The sequence below is a fragment of the Myotis myotis genome, unplaced genomic scaffold (genome assembly GCF_014108235.1).
Source record: "Myotis myotis isolate mMyoMyo1 unplaced genomic scaffold, mMyoMyo1.p scaffold_m19_p_3, whole genome shotgun sequence".
In the NCBI taxonomy this organism is placed as follows: domain Eukaryota; kingdom Metazoa; phylum Chordata; class Mammalia; order Chiroptera; family Vespertilionidae; genus Myotis; species Myotis myotis.
In genome coordinates, this window is record NW_023416335.1 from 107,866,853 (window position 1) to 107,878,301 (window position 11,449).

General features: G+C 40.2%; 1 pseudogene; it reads right to left on the bottom strand.

Moving 5' to 3' along the window:
• Positions 1–10,173: 10,173 nt before the first annotated feature.
• On the bottom strand, positions 10,174–10,256 carry LOC118652178 (annotated as a pseudogene).
• Positions 10,257–11,449: the final 1,193 nt, after the last annotated feature.

An 11,449-nucleotide genomic window follows, 5' to 3' on the forward strand; every position in this document is an offset into this window, starting at 1 on the left:
ATACAATGAAGTAAAGACAGTCTCTTCAACAAATGTTGGGAAAACTGGACAGACACATTGAAAAAGATGAAACTAGCCCTCCAATTTGTACCATACACAAGAATAAACTCAAAATGGATAAAAAAAACACTTATCTGTAAGTCATGAAACCATAAAAATCATAGAAGAAAATATAGGCAGTAAAATCTCAGTCATCTCACATAGCAGAATTTTTGCCTATACATCTCCTAGGGCAAGAGATACAAAGGAAAAAGTAAACAAATGGGACTACATCAAAATAAAAAGCTTTTGCACAGCAAAAGAAACCACCATCAAAATGAAAAGGCAACCCACTATACGGGAGAACATATTTGCCAATGATACATCTGATAAGGGGTTAATCTCCAAAAGATAAAAATACTCATACAACTCAACAAAAGGAAGACAACTCAATTTAAAAATGGGCAAAGGATCTAAACAGACACTTCTCCCAAGAGAATATACACATATCCAACAGAAATTTGAAAAAATTCTCAACATCAATAATCATCAGAGAGATGCAAATTAAAACTACCATGCAGTATCATCTCACACCAGTGCTGGCAAGGATGTGAAGAAAAGGGAACCCTAGTACACTGCTGGCGGGAATGCAGACTGGTACAGCCACTATGGAAAACAGTATGGTGTTTCCTCAAAAAATTAAAAATGGAATTGCCAGTGACCCATTGATCCTACTTCTAGAATCCCAAAACACCAATCCAAAAGAATACATACACCCCTATGTTCATAGCAGCATTATTTACAATAGCTAAAATCTGGAAACATCCCAAGTGACCATCAGTAGATGAGTGAATAAGAGTTGTGGTACATTTCCACAATGGAATACTACTCAGCTGTAAAAAAAGAAAGAAATCTTACCCTTGCAACAGCATGGATGGACCTGGAGCTTACTGTGCTAAGTGAAATAAGCCAGTCAGAGAAAGACAAATATCATATGATCTTACTTATATGTGGAATCTAATGAACAAAATAATCTGATGAACAAAATGGGTCCAGAGGCATGGGTGGGTGGAACAGACTGACAGATCTCAGAGGGGAGAGTGATGGGGGGACAGGAAGAGATTAATCAAAGAACTTACATACTTAAATGGATTGCCCACAGATACAGACAATAGTGTAGTGAAGGCCTGGGGAGGTGCAGGGGGTTTGAGGGGAACAAAAGAGGGGAAAATGGGGGATATCTGTAATACTATCAACTATAAAAAAATGTATGTAAGGCATTTTGTATTGATACCACGTCTTCAACTATAGTAGCATAAATAAACTTTGATAATTTTTTCCATTTTAACTCCAAGAGGTGGCTTGAAATAATATTTTAAAGATATAACTTGAAAATAAAGCTTCTCACCTGGCTGATGTGGCTCAGTGGATTGGAACATCATCCCATACACCAAAAGGCACAGGTTTGATTCCTGGTCAGGACACATACAGGAGACAACCGTTTGCTGTTCCTCTCTCACATCGATGTCTCTCTCTCCCTCTCTTTCTCTCTCTCTCTCTTCTCTCCCCTCTCTAAAATCAATAAATGTCTTTGGGTGAGGATTTAAATAAATAATAAGAAAAAAAATAAAGCTTCTCTTTGAGTCTGACTTAGAAATTCAAATAAAACAAAACATCCATTAAGACATGTTTCCATTCTTCCTCTCCACACCCAGGAACTGAAAATATTAAAAGGTTAGAAAATAAGAATCATGAAGAAAGATGAAAGGCAGTAAGGTTATTTACCTCCTGTGATCCTTTCAACTTTAGACTCTGAGAGTAATAACAACAGTAATTACCGTTGCCCCCTTAGATCCAGGGGGCAACAACCAGTCTCTAACAATGCAGTGACTGATGCAATCTAATTCCTAGTCCTGCGGGGAATATCAAGAGCTCATTCAGTCTTAGGGTGTCATTCAGGCCAACTTCCCTCCCAAAGCAAAAATGCCTTTTGAAATAGCCTCAACTATAAATTTCTTGAACACTTCCTGAATGGGAAATTTAAGGCCTCCTGAGGAACCCTGTTCCTTTGTTGGGCAGTTATTATTGTGGGGATATCCATCTTCAAATAAAACTAGAAATGCCTCCTAATTGATTTAGAAGGACTTAAGCATAGCAGGCAAAATTCTTTTCCAGTTTATTGACTGCCCATACAGCGGTCATAGGGCGGTTAGGGGCGATCTATTCTGACTGCTGCGTCCAAATATTGAGATTATAATACTTTTATGTAAATATATTCTACAACATTTCAATGACCCACTATAAAATGTATAATCCCTCAATAACAAGATTTCCTTCAATCAACAAATAATTAAGTTGGGCCCTGAGGGGGACAGATATTTCTTTCCCTGTAATCCTTAAGTTTTTAATTATTCATTATTGTTTTCTATATGTTTTCCTCTTTAGACACAGTTATGTTTAGTAAATGCTAGTGCTTTTGTTTCTAAGAGTTCCTCCAATATGATAAATGTACCTTAAGTGTGAACAATATAGTATTTCTATAGCTTAGAAATGACTAGTCATCCACTTTCTCTCTAAAATCTATTCCTTATAAGGGGGAGGCAGGCAGCAGGGAGCTACAACCCTGGTTTGGGAACAACCAGCAGTAGATCGACAAAGGGACAGAATTGAGTAGTCAATGCTAGGTTAGGAGTCTGACAGACTAAAGGAGTTTGGAACTTTAGAGTAGGAGGTGAGGTCATGAGAGAGTTGAGAAGAGGTGGCTGTGGTCAAAGACCCAGCAGCTCTGAAAACTGGAAGCAGAGCCATTTCCAGCCATAAAAACTATACATATGCTCCCAACAATGCCACAGGGCACTGAGGAATGGTGGAGTCAAAGGAATAGGAATTAAGAATATTGGGGAACTATAAGGCATTTACATTAAATGGCAATTGACACAACTGTTAATGTTAAAAGATGCCCAGGCTAGTGGAAACTAGCCTCCCTGGGATCTGGAGGCCCATGGTTCTACCTGCAGTTCTGCTATCAAACAGTCACTGCCCTTCTCAAAATTGAATGGGAAGACCTCTCAGGGCCCTGTCTGCTCCAAACCATAAGGATTTTTATGATAATGGCAAGGGACCTGCTGAAGAGTAAAACATCCGGAACAGGCTGCCCGCCACACACACCCACCCCTGAGAGAGGCCTGAAACCCTGAGGTACAGCCTGAAATCCGCTCTCGAGGTTCTGAGTGTCCTGGGCTGCTCCAACAGCACTGAGTTTGAGTGCAGGTGGGAGGGTGGCTTCCCGCCTCCACCACATGACAGCAGCATGAGGGCCCAGCAGAAGCAGCTGGCCGCCTGGTGCCCACTGGCCCTGACTTTGTGCCATGGGGACAGAAACTCAGGAGAGCCTGTTCATCAACAGTGCAAAGCTGTGGCAGGAGCTCCCAGTGGAGTCAACCCAGGTTGTGTTGGAGGAACCAAGGAAGAGGGGACCTGAGTGGCTGAAGGACACATCCTGGTCCTGTGGTGAAGGCCCAGAGAACGGAGATGCTTGTCTGTCTGTGGGTTTCCAGGAGCTGCCAGAATAGCTCTGTTCATGGATGGTGACTTACATGGGCTGGACCACACCACGCTACTGTGGGGTCTCAGGCCCTCCAGCCAGAGCACAGGCAGAGGCCACCAGCAGTCATGACCAGGCATCAAGTTCTTCCACTTCTTACCTTCCACTCTCCCAGTGCTTTCAAAGGAGACAGACCCAAGGTCCTCACAGACTGGATCAGTGATGCCACCTTCAGTACAGGGAGAGGGCAAGGCTGGGGCACCGGGGAGAAACCATGTGCTTCTCTCTGCCCCACCACCTCCTCTCCTGTCCTAAGACAGGGACTGAAAATATAACATTTCACCTGTTTTCATACACATAGGTAGGTAGGTACACACATGTACACACCTGCACGAGCTTCTGTCTCTTCACCGGCCTGCCCCCTTAGCTGCTGTTGCCTCATTTCTCAGGCTGGTGCTGGATCCTTCCTGGCGGATGGTAGGAGCCCTGGTGCAGGCAGCCTTCTAGGCAACATAAGGATAGGAGAGGACAAAGGAGGGGCCTGGCAGTGAGAAGTAGGTCAGGACACTGATTTATGATATTAAAAAGCTCAACCCCAAAATAAATAAAACATATTCCTTAGATAATAAAGTTCATCTCTGAGCTCAAAAAAACTCACTCTGACTGCTCCTCACAACTCCAAACATGCATTTTTACTACCTGCTATACTTCCTTACATCACTGTTTCAAAATACCACATGATCAAAATAGAATTTTCACTCCTCTCTTCACATCCCTTCTGCCTGCAGAAACCTTCTCTTCAGCTACTTCTACCTTTTTCATGGCATTGCCAAGATTCTAATTTTTCCATGTTTTCCCTCATCTTTAACATCTTATCAGCTGTCAGATTCTTTTGATTCCACTTCTACCTGTGTCTCAAATTCACCTAGTGTCTATATCCTGTGCTCCTTTTCCAGGTCAGATCTCTATTTCCTGACTCCTAGATGATTTCAAGAGCTTTCTAACTGACTTTCTAGTACTCTGAGGAGAAACTCTGATGAGTCTCCATTAAATACAGAATGAAGTCCAAACACTGCAATCTAGAATCCAAAGAAAAATCCTTTACTTTGTATTCTTTAAATTTCTTTTCAGCCTTATTTGTCACTCCACTTTCCTTTAACCACACCCTTCAGGTGATGTTTTCCCAGAACATACCTTGCTCTGTCCTGCCTCAACACCTCTACTCAATATTCTGGTGGTGATGTCCTTCAAGGAATATCTGCTAGTTGACATACTCCCCTTTCTTGAATTCCAGTACAAACTGTGTTACCTCTTCCAAAAGCATTCTTAGTCATAATTAATCCCTCTTTCCCCAAATATTTCCCAAACACTTAGAACCTGAATTCATGCAGCATTTATCCCAGTTAACTTTATTTCAAAGTTATAAGTCTCTCGCCCACCAAAGTGGAAACGTCTTGAAAACAGGGACTGTGTCCTTTTTATTTCTGCATCATCCACAAATTCTACCAAAATCCTTTGTTCATAGGAAGTACTTTATAAATACTTGTAATAATAATAAAAGTGTCATGAAAATCAGAGTAGAAGAACCTATAACATGAGTCAGCTCTTTAGGAAATGTAAAGATGTCCTTCCAGTTTTCTTAATTTTTATTTTAATGTCTATATACGTTCAAGTTCTAACCCCCAGTACTGGTGAGTGTGACCTTATTTGGAAATAGAGTCTTTGCAGATGTAATCAAGATGAGGTCATAGTTGACTGAAGAAAACCCTAATCCAATGACTGGTATCTTCGTAAGAGAAAGCAGAAAATGATTTGGACACAGAGATAATGACACACACAAAGAAAAGACAACCATGTAATGATGGGGGCAGAGGTTGGAGTCATGTAGCTGCAAGTCAAGGAACGCCTTCCCTAGAGCTTTCAGAGGCTTGGCTGACACCTTAATTTCAGACTTCTACCCTCTATAACCATGAGAGAATACCCTCTATAACCATTTCTGTTGTTTTAAGTCACCCAGTTTATGATCATCTGTTACAGCAGCCCCAGGACACTGGTGCAGAAGCTAAGAATATCGAGTATCCAGAGGGCATCATAGACCAGAAAAGAAAGCTATAAAAATGATCTCCTCCTAAGACAGAAGTTCATTCACTTGGCCCAGAATGCTAAAAAATGTAGTTTGCTCTTCTTAGAAAATATTTTGTAATATTAAGCTCTGACTGGGCAATTTCATTTTATTACTGTTTAATACCTCAACCAAAAGAAAAAAACTCTCACTAAAGAAGAGAAGAAAGTAAGAGTCAACCAATGCCTGGTACATAGTGTTTAATAAATGCTTGCTGAATGTATAAATGAAAACAGAATTATCAGAAAATGTCATAAGACATAAAAGCAAAACCTCTGGTCCTGATCTCTAAGTACCAGAATAAAGAGCTTTCACAAGTTGAGGTGAGTAACACAAGAACCTGTGGCCACCACCAACAAAGTCACAAAACCAACAGGATTTGCATAACATAAAATAAGTATAAAGCAAGTTCCAACAGCACTGCAGGTTAATAGTTAGATGAATAAAATGTTTTCCTACGTGGATGGATCTGTGAGATAATGTAGTGTGCATCCACTGCTCATAAAAAAGAAGGGGAGAGTCAAAATAATTGGTTATATGAGCAACTAATTTTATCCTTCCTTTATCTCTCTTCCCCCAAAACTAAACCTGCCCCATCCCATCCTGCAGTTTACCTTTTTAAATTTTTTTAAATTATTGCTGAAAGTTTTACATGTCTCCTTTTACCCCCACTGACCTCTCCCCACCCACTCCCCCGCCCCAACAACACATGCCCCCACCTCCCTTTTATCTGTGTCCATTGGTCATGCTCAAATGCATGGTTACAAGTCCTTTGGTTGATCTCTTACACTCCACCCCACACTCCCCAACCTTCCCTCTGAGATTTGAAAGTCTGTTCAATGCTTCTATGTCTCTGGAGCTATTTTTTGTTCATCAGATTATGATATTCACTATACTCCACAAATAAGCGAAATCATGTAATATTGACTTATTTTGCTTAGCATAATGCTCTCCAGGTCCATCCATGCTGTTACAAATGGTAAGAGTTCTTTCTTATTTACACCAGTGTAGTATTCCAGTGTGTAGAGGTAACACAGATATTTAATCCACTCATCTGCTGATGGGCACTTAGGCTGTTTCCAAATCTTAGATATTGTAAATTGTGCTGCTTTGAACATAGGGGTGCATATATCCCTTGTGATTGGTGTTTCTGATTTCTTGGGAAATATTCCTAGAAGTGGGATTACTGTGTCAAATGGGAGTTCCATTTTTAATTTTTTTAGGGAAGTCCATACTGTTTTCCACAGTGGCTGCACTAGTCTGAATTTCGACCAGCAGTGCATGAGGATTCCTTTTCTCTACATCCTCACCAGCACTGTTGTTTTTTGATTCAGTGATGATAGCCATTCTGACAGGTGTGAGATGGTACCTCTTTGTTGTTTTGATTTGCATTTCTCAGATGAATAGTGACTTTGAACAGGTTTTGATATGTCCCTTGGCCTTCTGTATGTCCACTTTCAAAAAGTGTCTATTTAGGTCCTTTGCCCATTTTTTATTAGACTGTTTATCTTCCTTTTGTTAAATTGTATGAGTTCTCTATAAATATGGAGATTAAATCCTTATCGGATATAACACTGGAAAATATGTTATCCCTGGTAGGCTCTCTTATTATTTTGTTGATAGTTTCTTTGCCTGTGCAGAAACTTTTTATTTTGATGTAGTCCCAATGGTTTATTATTTCCTTAGTTTCCATTGTCCTAGGAGATGTATCAGTAAAGCTATTGCTACAACATATGTCTGATATTTTGCTGCCTGTGGATTCTTCTAAGATTTTTATGGTTTCCCATCATATGTGTTTAAGTCCTTTATTTATTTTGAGTTTATTTTTGTGTATTGTTAAGTTGGTGGTCTAGTTTCATTTTTTTTGTAAGTATCTGTCTAATTTTCCCAACACCATTTATTACAGAGACTGTCTTGACTCCATTGTATGCTCTTGCCTCCTTTGTCAAATATTAATTGAGCATAATGGCTTCAATCAATTTCCGGGTTCTCTGTTCTGTTCCATTGGTCTATATGTCTATTCTTGTGCCAGAACCAGGCAGTTTTGAGAACAGTGACTTTGTAATATAACTTGATATCTGGTATTGAAATCCCTCCAACATTGTTCTTTCGCAGGATTGCTGGGTCTTTTTTTATTCCATATGAATTTTTGGAGAGTTCGCTCTAGGTCTGTGAAATATGCCCTTGGAATTTTAATGGGGATTGCATTGAATCCATAGATTGCTTTGGGTAGTATGGAAATTTTAATGATGTTGATTCTACCAATCCATGAACATGGTATATTCCTCCACTTGCTTATATCTCACTCTATCTCTTTTTTCAACATCCTATAGTTTTCCAGTACTGGTCTTTTACCTCCTTAGTTTATTCCTAGGTATCTTCAATTTTTTGGTGTGATGGTAAATGGGAATTTTTTTTGTTTGTTTGTTCCTCTTTTTGTGAGATCATTATTGGTGTATAAAAAAGCCATAGATCTGGGTGTTAATTTTGTATCCTGCTACGTTGCCAAATTCATTTATTAAATCTGGTAGTTTTTTTATGGAGCTTTTAGGGTTTTCTATGTACAATATCATGTCATCTGAGAACAATGACAGTTTTACTTCTTTTCCCATTTGTATACCTTTTATTTCTTCTTGTTTGATCACTATAGCTAGCACTTCCAGTACTATGTTGAATAGGAGTGACAAAAGTGTGCATCCGTCTTGTTCCTGCTCTTAGGGGAAGTGGTTTTAGTATTTGCCCATTAAGGATGATGTTTGCTATAGGTTTGTCATATAAGGCTTTTATTATGTTGAAGTATAATCACTTTATTCCCACATTGCTAAGGGTTTCTATCAAAAAGAGGGTATTGGATTTTGTCAGATGCTTTTTCTGCATCAATTGATATGATCATGTGGTTTTAGCCTTTCAATTTGTTTATGTGATACAGGATGTTTATTGTTTTGTGGATACTATACCAGCCTTAAATCTTGAAATAAATCCCACTTGGTCATAGTGTGTGATCTTTTTAATGTGTTTGATGCAACCTGCTAATATTTTGTTGAGGAATTTAGTGTCTATATTCCTCAGTGATATTGGCTGTAATTCTTTCATTGTAGCATCTTTATCTGGTTTTGAAATTAGGGTAATGCTGGATTCATAGAAAGAGCTTGGAAGTGTTCCTTCCTCATGAATTTTTGGAATAATCTGCAGAGGGTAGGTATTAGTTCTTTGAATGTTTGGTAAAACTCCCCTTGAAGCAGTCCAGACCAGGACTTTTGTTTGCTGGAAGTTTTTTTTATTACTGCTTCAATTTCATCAGTAGTTATCAGCCTATTCAGGTTCTCTGATTCTTCCTGAGTTTTGGAAGACTGTATTTTTCTAGAAATATGTCCATTTCATCTAGGTTCCACAGTTTGTTGGAATAAAGTTGTTCGTAGTATTATTTTTACAATCTTTGCATTTCTGTGGGGTCGGCTGTCCCTTTGCCTCTTTCCTTTCTAATTTTGTTTATTTAGGTCCTCTTTCTTTGCTTCTTGGTGAGCCTAGCTAGAGGATCATCAATCTTGTTTATTCTTTCAAAGAATCAGCTCTTGGTTCTATTGATCTTCTATATTTTTATGGGTCTTTATATCATTTATTTCCACTCTGATGTTTATTATTTCCTTCCTTCTACTTACTCTGGGATTTTCTTGTTGCTCTCTTCTAGTTCTTTAAGTTCTTGGGTTAGATAACTTACTATCAGTTTTTGTTGTTTTCTGAAGTAGGCCTGTAATGCTATGAACTTCCCTTTCAGGAGTGCTTTCATTGTGTCCCATAGATTTTGGATTGTTCTGTTTTCATTGTCATTTTTCACCAGGATGCTTATTTCTTCTTTGATTTCTTTGGTAAGCCATTAATTGTTTAATAGCATGTTATTTAGCTTCAATGTGTTTAATGTTTTTATTGAAGTAGATTTCTACTTTTATAATAATGTGATGAGAAGATGCCTGATATGATTTCAATCTTCTTGAATGTGTATAGAGTTAGCATGTGTCCTGATACGTGGTCTATCTTTGAAAATGTCCCTTGTGCACTTGAGAAGAATGTATATTCCTTAGCTTTGGGGTGAAATGTTCTGAAGATGTCAATTAATTCCATCTGATCTAGTGGATCATTTAGGATTGCTGTTTCTTTGCTGATTTTTTGTCTAGAGGATTTATCCAGTGGTGTCAATGGGGTATTAAAGCCCCCTACTATGATTGTATTGCTGTCGATCTCTCCCTTGATATCTTCCAGAATTTTTTTATGTACTTGGGTGTCCCTGTATTGGGTACATATGTGTTTACCAGAGTTATATCCTCTTGTCGAATCAATTCCTTTAGTTTATGAGGTGGTCTTTCTTATCTCTTGTTATAGCCTTCACTTTGAGGTCTATTTTGTCAGATATAAGTATTGCTACCACAGCTTTTTTTTTTCATTTCCATTTGCCTGAAAATTTTTTTACATCCCTTCACTTTCAGTCTGTGAGTCCTTTGTTCTGTAAACAGCATATATATGAGCCATGTTTTCTTTTCTTTTTTTTTTTTCAATTAGCAATAATCGTGCCTCGGATAAACCTCATTGGCTATGATACTGCCACTGCACAAAGCTTGAGCCATGTTTCCTTATCAATTCAGCTTTCTTACATCTTTTGATTGGAGCACTTAATCCATTTATATTTAAAATCATTATTGACTAGAGGCCCGGTGCACGAATTTATGCATGGGTGGGGTCCCTCAGGGTGGCCTACGGGGATCAGGCCCCCACTCATGCCCCCAGGCTTGCAACCCCAGTTCATGCCCCCAGCCTTGCAGCCCTACAGCCCCGCCTGGCACCCCACCATGGCTTGGTACTGCCCCCTCACCTGCTCCACCATCCCGCCTGAGGGACAATCGATTGGAGCCAGGTCCCCTGCCTGGCTCCCTCAGTGCCTGGGAGCCAGATGGTGGCCCCACTCCCCACTGCTGCCGCTGGTTGCTGTCTGTAGGGCCCCACCACCACCCCCGTCACAGCCGCTGGTCACAACCTGCGAGGTGATCAATCAGGGCCGGGCCCCCCACCCAGCTCCCTCAGTGCGTGGGAGGTGGGCAGCAGCCCCGCCGCCCCTACCACTGTTTGCCATCTGCGGGGCGATCAGCAGGGCGATTGGTACCCGACTTGCACACGCCTAGGCCTGGCACTGCCCGCTCACCTACTCCACCATCCCACCGTGGTTCTGCTCTCGTCGGGGCCCACTGGGACCAGCAGTACCTCCACTGCTGCCCGCTGCCAGCGCAGCATCGTTGATGCCTGCCATGTTCTGCCCCACCCACTGGTGGTCAGAGCACATCATAGAGAGTGGTCAAACTCCTGGTCAAACTCCCGAGGGGACAATTTGCATATTAGGCTTTTATTATATAGGATAGGTACTTGTTTGTCGGCATTTTTGTTCTTTATACCTGTGTTCCTTTTTGCCTTAATATTTCTTCTTGTTACAGCAGTCCCTTTAGCATTTCTTGCATTCCAGGCTTGGTGGTAATAAACTACCTTAGCCTTTTGTTGTCTATGAAGCTCCTGATTTCCCCTTCAACTTTGAATGATAGCCTTGCTGGGTATAGTATTCTTGGACTTAGTCCCTTGCTTTACATCACTTTGTATACTTGATTCCATTTCCTTCTGGCCTGATGTGTTTCTGTTGAGAAATCAGTTGATAGTCTAATGGGAGACCCTTTGTACATAACTTTCTGTCTCTCTCTGGCAGCCTTTAAGATTTTTACTTTGTCCTTGGTATCTGCCAATTTAATTATGATGTGTTTGGTGTGGGT